Below are 15,901 nucleotides of genomic sequence, written 5' to 3'. Positions count from 1 at the left end.
ACACTTCATTTCCCAAGAATCAGATGTAGATGAAAGATCATTCCTGACTGGTTTTAAGCTGCTTTGATTGTTTTAGTTATTGCAAGTTAATTGAACCAGAAAAGCTGAGGATAAAAGTTGATTTGTCAGACTGAATTCTGTTAAAGTGACTGATTGTTGTATAAGGAAAGGCAACAATGGGTGAGGCTGTCCCATCATCACCTGCTTATTTTTAAGGACTAGATCAAAGAAGTGAAAAGGATGTTTGGTTCCTCCTGGATGCTTGTAGTCAATGGATCTGCAGTCTTTTTGTAACTAATTGCAGATTGGAGTTGCTACCTGAGCCGCCTTGGTGTAGCCTGAGGCAGACTGATGCTGTGAATTCTAAGAGAAGGGCTGCATTCTCTTTGCTATAAAAAGAGGCCCATGAAGAGAAGATTATTTTGTTTAATCACACTTGTCCTGAGTTATGCAGATTTTGGTGAGAACATCTGGGGAAGTTATGAAGATGTCAGGTTTACAATACATTGCTAGAGCTTTCAAAAACACACCAGCTGCCCAATGCTTCTTCCTATGCCCAGAAATGATGTGGTGGAGATGCTTCGAACTATTCTCTATGAAAGCCTCCAGTCCTCTTCACATTGGAGCCTTTGATGGGGTTAAATGATTCAAAAAGATGAGTGCTAAAACTCAGAATAATTGCATCATTTCAGATTTTCATTTTGTTTCTGTTCCTTTTCCCGTCTCCTTTTATTAACAAGACAGAGAAAAGAGAGAAGATGAAAAGTCTTGGAGTGCTATGGGGAAGATATTTCTTTTTAGAAAGCATCTTGGAGAAAGGAGGTTTCTCAAAAATATTCCATTAAAATACCTTTCTACGTGAGAATTTTCCTTTTAATGTAGTGAAGCAAATGACTGCTTTCCAATATTGAAATTATGTTGACATAATTTTTTGCTTGGCTGAATTTTAAGGCTGATATAATCTCCCACACTGCCCACGGGATTTCACTGCTCAGATCCCATTAGGAAAATCTCAATCTTCATCCCAATATTGACTGGAAAAGCCATTCTATTAAATTCTATTATAGGTTGTTATCTAACGTGCTCAGTGTTGAGTGACAAGAAGAAGATGATAATGTGTTCACCTAGGGACTGTAAGACAAATGTTTAATGTGTTCCATAGACTTCTGTTAGATAATGTTATGGTCACATTACTCTAAATAGGTGTGTCCTGCTTATTACACTGAAAAAACCCTGTGAGTTATTGGCACATGCAGATACTTAAAAGCCAGAAGATCATGGCTTCCAGTGTGATTTTGGAGATGAGTGTGTTTTCTTGACAGATTCCTAGAAATATTAAACTTCATTGAGCTCTGATTTGACATGACATCAAGGAAATCCATATTCTGTGTGCATTACAAACCAGAAATTGTAAGTACTATTGTGTGTTGAAATTTATCTGCAAATTACAAAAAAGACCTCCCTCTATTTTTCAAGTGGCTGTTCTTCCTGGGATGCCAAGAGTTTGTTTGAAATGTGACTTTGAAAGAAATCTCTTCATTTAACACAGGTATTGCTAAATCTATTTATTATTTAGCACAACAGGGTTCTGCTGGTTCCATTTAAACCTTCAAATTAAGCTCTAGCTCATAAGCAGGCTAGAGATCCTTGAACATGGGAGAACAGAGGCTGCTCCCTAGAAGTCTGTTCCATAGCCATCATCTATCTGCCCCATGAGCAGAGCTCTCTACACAGAATGGTCAAATCACAGAATGGTGGGGGTTGGAATGGACCTCTGGAAATCATATAGTTCAACCACCCTGCAAAAGAAGGTTCACCTACTACTGGTTGCCTGGGATTGTATCTAGGTGGGTTTAGAATCTCTACAGAGAAGGAGACTCCATAACCTCTCAGGGCAGCCTGGTCCAGAGTTTCAGCAGCCTCAAGGTCAGATGACACCTCATGGGATCCAGTTTGTATCTGGTGCCCCTTGTCCTGTTACTGAGCACCACTGGAAAGATTCTGAACTAATTCTCTTGGCTTTTAGAGATTTATAAGCATTTATAGGAGATTCCCTCTTGGTCTTCTTCAGGCTAAACAGCCCTAGGTTTCAGCCCCTCCTTGAAAGAGGGAGGCTCCAGAGCCCTCAATATCTTCAAAGCCTCTGTTTGACTCGCTTCAGTAGTCCTTTGATTCTCTTGAACTGTGGAGCCAGGCCTAGATGTCCTCAGTGTTGAGCATGTGGTCAGCACAACAGCAGCTTTCTTCTGTTTGGGGAAGTGCTTAACAACATTTCTTACCTTTAGCATTTCAGGCAGGCTAGGGAAGAAAATGCTGTTTGCTTTCTTGTTTTCATAACTGAGCTTTTTTTGGGTATCTTTAACAACAGCATGTTTCCTATAAATGTGATATTGCTTTGGGTGTGACATATTACTACTTGCTTATCTCAATGAGGTTCAGAGGGTTTCCTCCAAAGCTGGAGCAGAATTGTAACAGCTCTTGTAACAGAAAAACAACTGATTGTTCTGGAAGAGAATTGTTATGAAGGCAGATCAAGACAATCAGTGAGATCTTAAATTATGAAAAATAGTGTAATGTTCTAGTAAAACTTGTTATGCTGGGCAGACTTGGAATGATTTGTCTCTTTTTCTCCTGGGTGCTAAAAGAGAATAGAAATAGAGTATTATAAACGTCACAAATGATCAAGCCTCCTGAACTGTCAGATTTCTATAATAAAGTGTAACTGAAGAAGAAGATATTTTTTTTCAGAACAACTGCCATTTTCCAAACCAATCCATTCTCTGTGATTACATTTCACAGACCTGCATTTCATTTCTGGTAAATACAGATCATTCCCCTTGACTAACAAAGGTGACTCCAGTGAAAATATTTTAAGTGTGCTTCCACCTCCTCCCCTTAATGATATGATTCAAACTGAAAATAAAGAGGGCTTTCAAAGGCTTATTTTTTTAATAAATGGTCTCAAAGGAATAAAGAACCACGAAGTTACTCATAAGGTACAGTAGCTTCACGGCTGAGAGCAGAAGAGCGCAAAGATTCACATTCCCTTGTTGCTTCAGTAGCTCTTTTCAAGATGTTTCCTATTTGACCTTTGCCACAAAGATGAGATCTGCCCAGAGTCTCTGAAAGAAGTAAAGCAAAGTCATGCAGAGATGTCTTAATATGTGCTTTGCACAAAGCTCTTTTCATATCTACCTAAAAGCAGTGGACCATGGCAAATAAGTTGTGGACAGGACCACTCAAGCCCAAATGGCCTGAAGGGACACTATTTAGAATGACCTTTTAACATCCTTTGTCAGAAATCTGCATAGCTGAAGTCAATTGTCTAAAAGGTCTGTCCTTGTCTAGAAAATAAAGGACAGCGAATGTTTCAGTAATGATTTAATCTCATTCCTCTGCAGAAATTTTTAACTCATATTTTCTAAGATTCTATTTCAGTGAAGCAGGGGAATTGCTGATCTTGAGCAGTTTGGAAAGACAAAAATTCAATTGTAATCTATTTCATACCAACAGAAGAAAAGCTAAACCCGGCTACCAAATGGCGCTGATATCTTCAACTGATTTTACTCATATAGATCATTCTGGTAGAAACTGGCTTTCTATAAAACCAGCTGTAAGAAAATAAGAAGTTCCAGTTGTAGAGCTGTACTTCTTTTTGAGCCGGTCACGAAGCAAGCCGCTCATGTTGTCTGAACTGAAAATGAGTTCACAACAAGAACTTTATTGTTTGTTTACATATTTCCTTGCCTTTTACTTCTTAATTATATAAAAAGCTCACACCTAAAGAAAAGTTCCAGGGACTGTATTTTTTTGGACCAAGTGCACTGTGGAAAGGTTGCAGTTCTGGCCTGCAGAGTAATTGTATTTTGACTATGTGATCAAACTGTCAAGACCAACTGAAAGGAAGGTAAAGCAGCTGACCAGCCTGACAGAATGTCATTTTAGCTGGAATCAAGCATGTGGGGAAGAATTGAAATGGGCAAAGCTGATTAGGGATCAGCTAACGAAAGGGTATAGGAGACTATAAAAGGTAAGATCTCTAATTAGCTGTTTGAGCCAGAGCTTCAGACAAACTTTAGAGGTGGACTTGTGAACTGCATAAGAAAGGGTCTCAATAGGGATTTTATTGTGGATTATAAGAGTGGTGAGGAAACAAAGGAGGGGGAAAAATGAAGAATGGCAGTTCTGGGGCACCTCCGCCTTTCTCCTGTCATGCATCATGCAGTCAGGTAAGAGAAAATTTTGGATTACAGTAGTTGACTTTATTTAAATTGTATGCAAGAAAAACCTCAGAATCCGGTCGGAGAGGGACTGGAATAGCAAATAGGAAAGTTCTAAAGGTTGATACCAGACTTAGAGAAAAAAGGAATTTGTTCCAATAATTAGGATGAACTAATCCATCTTAACATAATGTTTGTCTGTGGAAGATTTACAGGAAAGGCTTTAGCATACTCATTCAGTCAAGGAACCATGTGGCTAATTTGGCCAAAACCTAAGGCAGCCTGAATTTAGACTATTACAGTACATCAGAGGTTGGAAGGGACCTCAAGAGATCATTGGGCCTGACCCCCTGCCAAAGCAGGAACACTTAGGGCCAACGCTGCAAACCTCTTGTTTCCCATGTACCATTCCCACATCCTGCTTGTGACAATCCAATAAACATTACTTTATGAATGAATCTCTATGTTAATAATTTATTCATCATTATTACCGATTCAGTGTGGCTTTGGTCATGGCACTATTTAGACTCATGGCTATCACTGTTAAAAAATTAATCTTCTACATTATACATTGAACAGGCTGCCCAGAGAGACTGCAGAATCTCCTTCCCTGGAGAGATTCAAAACTCTCCTGGACATGATCCTAGGCAACCTTACTTTAGTGTGTGTGTGTGGAGGGAGAGGTGGGGTTAGGCTTCATGATCTCCAGAGGTCCCTTTCAACCCCTATCACTCTGTGATCATATAAATACATACAGTAGTGTTTGGTTAATGGTTGGACTTGATGATCTTAAAGGACCTCTACAGCTTAAACAATTCTATACTTCTATGCACAAAGCTTCTGCTGTATGTACAGTACATCCCTTGATAATCAGCAATGTCCATCCATGGATTTGGACCTTCATACTAAAATCTAAGGTAGATTGCTGAATGACTTCAGCATTAGTCTAGATACTCGACACCAGAGTAATGAGGAATACATTTGATTGTGGGGAATAGCAGCAAGTTTCAATATGAGCTGTTGAACTAGATGATTGAACTAGATGATGATGTTGAACTAGATGATTCTATGTATGTTGGATGAAATCTAAGCTTCACAGAAAAGAAGAAATAAGCTAACTGGGCAACCTTTACCTAGTCAGTGGTTTTGAAATAGGCAATTTAGAAGTTGTCTAGGAAAGGAGTGCAGCTGAAACTCCAAAGCAAACACCTGCATTTCTTGTTATGTTGAAACTCTGCATGTGCTTTCTATTTCTACAGTAAACTGAATCAGCCTGGGATCACAACATCCCTGTATTCTGAGGAAGTCAGATCTCAATCTGATGTGTGCAGCTTGGACATCTCCCTAATTTGAAACAGAACCAGTACCACCCTGTGAAGCTTTTGAAAATAACTGAGATCTGACCAGAAACATTTGGTGGTTTATATGAAATTCCCTTTTTTTCTTTTTTTTTTTTCCTTTCTTTTTTCTTTCTTCCTCTTGCTATGGAAATATTCTGGCTCCCTGGCTTATGGAAGGGAAAGTATGTTGAGAACAAGGGGTTTTCTTGGTACTGGCTAAAGATAAATGTTTTATATCAAACTTTCTATTGAGACATAGCAAATTCCCAGCTTTTAATTCTTGCCACCAGAAAAAGTGGGATATCCCAGAATTAATAGCCATGTTTATAGTCTTTGAAGGTCACTTTTCACATAATGCAGTTTTACTTTCTCAGTACTGAACAAAATACTCCTGAAAACCAACCCTAATTACATGTTTCTCAAAGAGGATAGCTGTCTGCCTTATTACCGCATTTACCAAGAACAACAAAATTGCACACTTAGGCCACACTGCTGCTTTAGTTTTAATATTTTATATTAAACATTTGGAAATAGTTGCCCATTCTGTAAGACACCCATGAGGTAGAACTCTAATCTGTAGTTATGGTTATAGAATAGAATAGAATAGAATAGAATAGAATAGAATAGAATAGAATAGAATAGAATAGAATAGAATAGAATAGACCAGACCAGGTTGGAAGAGACCTTCAAGATCATCGCGTCCAACCTATCACCCAACACCACCCAATCAACTAACCCATGTAACCAAGCACCCTGTCAAGTCTCCTCCTGAACACCTCCAGTGACGGCTACTCCGCCACCTCCCCGGGCAGTCCATTCCAATGGGCAATCGCTCTCTCTGTGTAAAACTTCCTCCTGACCTCCAGCCTGAACTTCCCCTGGCGCAGCCTGAGACTGTGTCCTCTTGTTCTGGTGCTGGCTGCCTGGGAGAAGAGACCAACCTCTGCCTGTTTACAACCCCCCTTCAGGTAGTTGTAGAGAGCAATAAGGTCACCCCTGAGTCTCCCCCTCTCCAGGCTAAGCAGCCCCAGCTCCCTCAGTCTCTCCTCATAGGGCTTGTGTTCCAAGCCCCTCACTAACTTCGTTGCCCTTCTCTGGACTCGTTCCAGCAAGTCAACCTCCTTCCTAAACTGAGGGGCCCAGAACTGGACACAGTACTGGTTGATGTCAAATGAATCTCCCAAACCAAACATCATAGCTGTTTGGTTTCTCTGTCCTTTATCTACATAAAAATAGAGCAGTGTACACTTATAAAACTTCAGACTATTGGTAACCAGCTTATTTAAAATTTTGAGGGAATCAAAATGTTGGTGTGTGCCAAAAACCCCTCACAAACCCCTCATATATGAGTCTCTAAAGGTCAGAGTTCCTGTCAGTAATGACATTTAACTGATCTGATTTTTTTTCCCCCCTCTTCATCAGCAGAATAGTCATCTGGCACTTTGCTGATGCCCATTCTTCAGAAGGTAAGACACTCCTGACTTCTGTGGGCCTGCTTTTCTAGCAGACAAAACAATTATTTTTGGAGACTGTGTCAGCTTTGACTGAGCTCCACTTGAGCTGTTGACTCAGGAGACTCAGCACCTCAAATTTGGAAGGGAATGCTCCTGCCTGGTCAATTCAAGTGCTCTGAGCATTGGACTGGCCACTTGAAAGACTATTTCTTTGTCAGCTCATCCGCATGAATGTGATCTCATGCTGGTATAATAGGTGCTATGAGGAGAAAGTGACACATGTGTTTGTGTGTTCTAAATAAAAGCCTTTTGTGGATGGATTGTTACAATAAATGATCTTTCTGTTCAGTTAGGGGCTGGGAGCACAGAGCTCATATTTGAAAGATCAGGAATATTTTCACAGATCACTGACTCTGTGTTTGCAAGAGAGTTCTGGTGCAGGACATTTATCAAATGGAATGAGGACAGACAGTTCAAAGGTGGTTCTGATGGATTTTTTTTTTTCCATGGTGTTTGAATGCAAGCTTCGTTTTATGAAGGCATTGTTGATGGGTTTATATATGCATCTGAAAGAAATAATGACACCTTCACTGTTAAAAGCAAACTGTGAGTGTAATCCAGCCCTTCTCCTGCAAAAGGATCTGGCCCAAAATGAGCCCTGAATATTGTAACAAAAAACAGCCACTGGAAGAAGAGGGAGAAGGGAGAATCCCTGCCAAGCAGGTATTTCCCTGTAAGGGAGACTCATTTTGCAAAGCCTAATGAGGGCTGTGAAACTGTGCCTCTGGGATCCATCCAGATTCTATGAATACACCAGAGAGAGGCTGATGAAAGCTAATAATGCTCCATGGCTATAGTTTCAGATTCCTCACTCAAGGCTCTCTTACAGTCATTAGGAGAAGAGCTCTGCAGCAGTGTCCCAGCCCCAGTCTTCAGCCACTGGTTGCTGTTGGCTATTGCATGATGTTAATAAAGGTTTGTTTTTCCCAAATGTGCCCTGTTTTGTTACAATATTTTTTTCTGTCTCTCTGACAATTTTTTGTGAAGGCCTGTTTGAAAAGTCACTGTATAGAAAACTTCACCACTCCTTACTTCTGATGGACAGGTTGCTAAATTAGACCCACCCAAGTTTATGAAAAGCAGTTTGGCAGTAGAGGAAATCACAAGATACTGGCATGGCATGGGGAAGTGGAGGGAAGGTGTGAATGTGGCTGAGAGCTTCTTGCTTAAAAATGAACTTCACAGTCACTGGCGCTGATACATATCGGTGAGCTTATCAGAAAAGCCCTCTCAGAGGGCACAACTCTTATTCATGTCAGGTAAACATCTGCTTGCCATGTTCAGCCCTCTTTGGTGATTACATTGGATTACACAGGCTTTCTCAACATAGTATTACACAGAAATTCAGAAAAGAAATATGTGAGTGCTATCAAAGGGATAACAGCACACCTCTTGCTTCAGGGATTCTGACAATATACTTGGAAAAGCAGCTGGAGAGAGTTGGGGAGAGGAGGATAGAGTATAGTTCTGATTTCAGTTTCATAGTTTCATAGTTTCATTCAGGGTTGGAAGGGACCACAAGGATCATCTAGTTCCAACACCCCTGCCATGGGCAGGGACACACCACACTAGATCAGGCTGGACAGAGCCTCATCCAGCCTGCTCTTAAACACCCCCAGGGACGGGGCCTCGACCACCTCCCTGGACAACACATTCCAGGGTTTCACCACTCTCATGGTGAAGAACCTCCTCCTCACATCTAGCCTGAATCTCCCCACCTCCAGCTTCATTCCATTCCCCCTAGTCCTATCACTACCTGAGATCCTGAGAAGTCCTTCCCCAGCCTTCCTGTAGGCCCCCTTCAGATACTGGAAGGCCACAATTAGGTCTCCTCGGAGCCTTCTCTTCTGCAGACTGAACAGTCCCAACTTCTTCAGTCTGTCCTCATAGGAGAGGTGCTCCAGCCCTCTAATCATCCTTGTGGCCCTTCTCTGGACACGTTCCAGCACCTCCACATCCCTCTTGTAACAGGGGCTCCAGAACTGGACACAGTATTCCAGGTGGGGTCTCACCAGGGCTGAGTAGAGGGGGAGGATCACCTTCCTCGACCTGCTAGCCACACTTCTCCTGATGCAGCCCAGGATCTGATTGGCTTTGCAGGCTGCAAGTGCACATTGAGAGCTCATGTTGAGCTTTTTGTCCACCAGACATATACCAGCACTGGTATGGCATTGGGATGCTAATCAACAGTCCTATAGTTTCTCACTTCTCTCTTGGGAAATTAACAGAAGGCTACAAGATCCTTCTTGGTTCATAATTTTAAGTTCTGTGTTCTTACTGGGCTTGTCTTCCAAAGGCTTTCTTGGCTGGTTGTGGGGACAGGAAGGGGATATTTTTGCCATTATGTATTATTTTTCCTATTTTTCCCCATTTTTGCTCTGTATCATTTTCCATTTTAATGCTCTTGTTTACAGAATCATAGATTCACAGAGAGTTTTGGATTGGAAGTGATCTTTATAGGTGATCTAGTCCAACCTATCTGCAGTGACCAGGGACATCTTCAGCTGGATCAGATTGCTTAGAGCCCCATCCAACCTAACCTGTAATGTTTCTAGGGGTGGGATACCTATTGAGTCTCTGGAAAACCTGTTTAAACACTTTGCTATTTTATTATTAATTTTCACAATTTATTAGAAATGATAGCAATGAAATCTTGGAAAGAACAAACCATCTTTCCCTCCTATAACTCCCACACACTAATACTTCACATTGACCCTGTAAGTGGTTCTAGAATTCAACATTATAGCAATAACACAATAACTCATTGTTACACCTCCCAGAGGTTTTAAATGCACCCTGAGAAGAAGGCTTCTTGCTTTTCCACTAGCAGCTTTGAGTTCATGAGCACCTTTTCATGACTTTATTTTGCTGTCTTTGTGTGTGTGACAGATAATTGAGTTTATTTTCCAACTCTTTCTCTGGGTGTGGCTTTGGAGATTATTCCTTGGTCACTACATGTCTAGGCAGGCACATGACCTTCCCTTGCAGCTGGCTTTCTGTGTCCCTGGAGATCTCCTGAGGTTCATGTAGGGGAGAGTGATTACCCATTGGAATGGGCTGCCCAGGGAGGTGGTGGAGTCGCCATTGCTGGAGGTGTTCAGGAGGAGACTTGACAGGACGCTTGGTTGCATAGTTTAGTTGGTTGGGTGGTGTTGGATGATAGGTTGGATGTGATGATCTTGTAGGTCTCTTCCAACCTGGTTTATTCTAAAAACACAACTGGAGTGTTTGAGTGGCTATTTACTGAGCTTCTATAGGAGCTGCAGCCGTATTTCAGTGCTTTAGGGCATAGTAGGAGAGCAGAAAAAAGCTGTGAAGAGTTAATGCCTATTTCATCTATAACTGCTGGAGAATGAATGTGGGTGGCCTGTGGTTTGGGTGGAGTTGAGGTCATGATATTTCCTCACCTTTCTTGCTACTCTTGTCTGTTCTGTGCCTCACAAACCTGTCTGACAGTCTTCTTCCCCACCTATTTCCTCAAATTAGGAAACTCCATTTCCCAACCGACACAATGCAACATGTCTTCCTGCAGAGCACTTATCAGTGGAGGGAGCATTTTGTTTTGGTAGATTGCCATTAGTCACAATGATCTTGTTTTATAAAAATAGGTTTCTGTACCTGGTGTTGCATGGCTGAAATGATGCAATCGGCACAGGTCAATTTTCAGAATCACTTGGGCAGGACTGAGTGAAGCAATGTTTAATCCATTGAACTTGGGCCTATCACTTTACAACCCACTCTAATACATCACGGGGAAGCCTTCTTCAGGTGAACTAGCACAATCTCATTCTTACAGCTTTTCAGTGTGAGTAGACAAAATTCAACATCAAACAACGTTTTTTCATGTTCCTTTTGTACTTATATGACTTTGTGGACAAAAGAGAGGTGGAAGACCCAGAAAGTATGTCTCTCTTCAAAGTGTATAAAAAAAACCAACCTCCCAACCAAATGAGAAAATTAGTAGGAAATGTGGCAAATAAGAATGTAGAACATGCTATGGTAATACTTGTTGATTTACCAGTGTTGCTTCTCCTTCCTTATATTAATTCAGTGATGTGTAATCAAGAGTTTTATCTTATCCTTGCTTCCCTCATGATACTGATGAGTCTCAAAAAAGAAATCACAGTAATGGTAGTGCTTGAAACTGACCTCTCAAGATCTTTGTTAAAGTTTGCGCTGCCTTACAGCAAAGCAAGTAGGAAGGATGTTGTTGCCTCTTGACCTCTGATGAGTTCCATTTGTGTACAGCTATTTACTATGACTCTGCATGCAAAATCACATTTGTTCTTCGTACAGTAACATATATTTTCTCATCAAAAAGAAAAATGTTGTGTTGAAGCCTAAGTCTTACATAGCATTTGACTTTCAGGTGGGGGTTAGTGAGCAGAGGAGTGGAACGTGTATGTGTGAACCACTGTAAGCTTTGAAGTCCTTTCGTGATGAGTGGATGGCAATGTGACTAAACAGTTCAGTCTTGGGATGTTCTTTCACCTGCCCCCCCCCCCCCCCCCCCCCCCCCTTCTTGTGGAAGGAATATTTCTGTCAAATCTGCAGTTTCTTCTGTTCATATGGCTGTGTTTTGGTGCGCTCAGATCCCCCAGTGTGGGCCACTTTTCATTAATGAATCTCCAGGCTGTATCGAAAGTTGGTTCATGCTTGATGGCTTTGAATGGTGTAGATATTCTTTCACTGGTTTCAGTGGAAAACTTGCTGTCTCTCATTTCAATAGATTTTCATTGGATTTACTTCCTGCCCTTTAATGATGGCATGCTCACTTCCCTAGACTTATTATTTCAGAAGGTCTAAAAAAGCTCTTTCTGTAAATTAATGTACTGTAGATTTATTCTTCAGCATGTCCATGTTTGATATATACAGCATTGAAGTTTGTATTCGCTTAGCAAAGCATTTACTCCATTATCATATAATCATTTCCAGTCTAAATAGAGAATCTACAGATTAATGTACTATAAATTTATTCTTGCAGCAGCTTTATTGCTATATTAGTTATTAAGTTATGTTTGCATTGAACTTCCAAAATATAAGAGATAGATAAGAGATTTGTTTATGTTTTAAATTGTAGTGAGTCTTTAATCATGGATTCAGACTGCAAGGCTGACAGTTATGGCACATACAGCTGGTCAAAAATTGCCAATCAAATTTGGACAGGCCAAGAAGAGTTTTTATATGGTTTTGTGAGGCTCCATTATCAGATGTACTTTTGCTGTTTTTTGTGCTTAGATGGGTTTTTTTTTTCCTTTTTTATTTTTAATTGCAAAAAGTGGAAAAAATAGTGTCTCACTCTTCAACTTTTTATTTTTCCTAACTTATGGAAGGAGACCATGAGTAGCTCACACTTGAAAGTTTTTTTTCTGCTCAAAGGATCCTACACTCCTTCATGTCAAGGAAACGAAGCAGAAAACAATAGCTAAAGTAACCCTCCATCTCCTAGAGAAAATAAATACCTAACAGCAGCTTAAGTCAGGGCACAAAAGCTTAAGATTCAGTAAGTCACAACTTCATTGCTATTGAGTCATCATCCATAAGGTCAGTATTTTCCCTATGAAGCAGAATGCTCACAATTGAGAAGTCCTACTGCTATCTGCTCCATTTAGGTATTGTGTTGTGTTTGCTATACTTCAGTGAGAAAAGCTGCTGAAGTCTCAGTCCCATTTGTATGGAAGGCTCAGAAATTATAGAGAAGAAAAGAAATAGGCTATTTTCAATATTATTCTATCTTGCTAACATCCAAAATTTCTTTCCAGCTTCAGCAATATGATGTAAGACTCTTTGAGAAAATGTGTCATATATTAGTCTCCAGGTTTCATATTCACACTGGCAAAATTATAAGAGAGATACCAGAGTATCTAGCTCATTGCTGAATAAAACCCATGTTGTGTGTATCAGATTTAAGACTAAATCTGCAGTACAAAAGGTTATATATTTATATCTGTTTACCCATATAAATACTGACAGTGGCAGAGTTGAAAAGGATTTTTCTTGGTAGGTCATTTGCATTTCTTCTTCTGCACTCCCTAATCTTACACAAGCTACTGCTATGTATCACTAAGCACCATTAAGAAAAACAACAATTAAAAAACCCTAAGACAAACCTTTTTGAGCACAGTGTGTGTTTTTGTATAGTAGAATATATATTATCTATATTAAGGTACAAAAGATATGTTGCTATACACACATGGATTTATAATATATTTTATGAGTGATACATGTAGCTTTTACTGTCTGAAATAAATTTCTAACCCCTGAAATTATGAACTGAGCACAAGGACGTTGGTTCGGTCAAGAAGAGGAGATTTATATTCTCTATTTCCCTTCCTGCCCTTCCTCCCCATCCTCTTTTTTCATGTGTTATTAAAATGCACAAAGCTGCTTCTGCCAGCCCACTTATCCCCTGCCACATTGCATCAGCATTTCCACAAAAAGTGTTTCCTCTGAGCTTGGAGCTGTCACAGATGGACTGGAAGAGCTGCTTTCTGGTGATTCAGTGCAGCGGGGGACACATGCTCAAGTGACAGCAATGGCACACAATTAACATAGGCTAAAAGAGCATAAAGGAAATTGCAGAGCAGAGTGAGGAGCTGCAGAACCCTTAGCTGTAACTCACCCAGGGCTTTCCAATTCTCTCTGCAATGAGGCAAGTTATTTAAGCACTGAATGTTTTTGTAAGTCAAGCTATCGTTCTATTTTAATACAGAATTATGAAATATCAATGCACTAAACCTCAATTTCATATGAAAAATGTTCTTAGGGAGAATTCATAGAACTCAAAGGAAGAATTGTCTTGGTCTTTGCCACTCTTTAGTGAAGATTTACAAACACTCTCAACCTCCATTTCCTCCATCATTTTAATACTCTAAAAAAAATATTGTCAAGTGATTTTTACTAAAAGCAGGTTTTATTGTGAGTTGCTTTGTACTGCCATGCTAATCAATAGTTGTGACTTATTGCTGTAACTACTCTCTAAATTATGGGATTAATGCAAGGAGAATGTTTCAAAACATTGCTCAGATTCTCCCAGGAGGGGAGAGGCCCTTTCCACATGATGGACTCATTCCAACCTTTGCTCTGTGTTGGTGCTTTCATAATTCTGTCTATTTAGGCTTGAAAACCATCATGTTGTCTAGCATGTCATGCTGCCTCTCCTCCTCCAGCCCTGAAAGTTTCACTCTAATATCCATGTGTTTGCCTGTTAAAATAAATAACACTGATGATCTCTTCAACAGCCTCTTTGGAAGTTCTCCATTTTCAGGGCCACAACTCTGCTTGAGGTTGATAAATTGATGAACTAATAATGCTTAGCACTTCTCATCCATGAATGGCAAAGGTGAGAAACCATTGTTATTCACATTTTTATCCAGGAGGAAATTGAGCTCTAGAAGTGACATGTATAAAATTATTTTGGAAACAAATGATAAAGCCAGGAAGAGAACCTAATTTTCTGCACTCAACTGGCATGGCAGCCATTGCATCACACTTTCTTCACAGAGCCCTTTGTGCAACGGCATGGTCTTATTACAGCGGAGATTTAAGTTTCCCAATGGTCAGGAAATTAAACTCTGCCCCACAGTGTGTTCATTGCATTTTTATTGGATATGACATACACATTACCAAGTGACCATCCTTTTCCCAAAGGGTAACTTTCAAGGGATCTCAGACTAGTCAGTCTTGCATATTTCTTGTTTACTATAAGCCTTATTTATTTTACACCGTAACTGGCAAACCCCCAACATGTTGTTATTGTGATTTTCATGACTGTATGAAACAGGACCACTCTATTGTTTTGGCTGTTAAAAAATAATCTTAGCAGTTATCATACAATATGAATAAATGTCTTTAATACTTTTCTGGGATAGTCAAAAAATTGTTCAGATACTTTAGAGCTCTCATGGGGCATGAAAAGAGTCATGGTGAAGTACCCAGGCTGAAGACTCTCCCCTCTGGCTTGAGTGGTCTCATGCCATGCTTATTTTTGACATTCATCACAAAAATCTTTTCTTCAGCAAGGGTGTTCTGTCTTTTCCAGTTCCAGCCTCATTTCCCCAAAGGATCTCTTGACTCTCTGTTATCATTTGTGTTCCACTCTCAAAACACTTTTTGAAATGAATACTTGTAATAAGCACCTCTGTTCAGGTAAGCACTCCTGAACATCCTCAAGATGGTTGAGAGGAGATGCTGAGGAAACACTCAGAGCCGTCACAGTAATGTTTTTCTCTCCCAAAAATGTTGAGAGAATTATCCTTGAGCATCACTGAATGCTTTGCCAGGTACTTCAGCTGCTATTTAGCCATTTAACAATTTAGCTTCAGGTACAGCCCTGAGTAGAACATAATGGTATTATTATTATTATCCTGGGGGGAGGAGACAGGCAGGCTGGTTACTTAACAAGCTCTGGGCAGCTCTTCCCTATGAGTTCTATTGTTAGAATCACAGGATTGCTTCTAGGAGACAAACTGTACGGTTGTGTTTCTAAAAACTGGTTTAATCTTAAATTAAACATTAGTTATTTTGCAGTTTCTTTTTGCAAAAGGCAGCTATGATGTTATCTACCTTAAAACAGCAGTGCTCCAACCTATACTGATTTTATTGACATGATTTGGGGGTTTCTTTCTGATCTTGATCCCTTCTTTATCAATATGCTTACTGAACTACTTCTGTGTTGCTGACTCTCCTGCCTTGAACTTTATTATTTGTGTATTTGTTTTGAATGAGAACTTTAAAGGAGCAGGAAAAAAGTCTGGGAAATACCAAACCAACCTTGTAATGTCATTAGGGTAACACTTGGTGCCTTTCTGTTTACATGATTTGGCAT

Source organism: Melanerpes formicivorus, unplaced genomic scaffold (assembly GCF_026170545.1).
Source record: "Melanerpes formicivorus ecotype bairdi unplaced genomic scaffold, bMelFor1.0.p_v2 SCAF_12, whole genome shotgun sequence".
NCBI lineage: Eukaryota > Metazoa > Chordata > Aves > Piciformes > Picidae > Melanerpes > Melanerpes formicivorus.
This window is presented reverse-complemented; position numbering follows the sequence as displayed.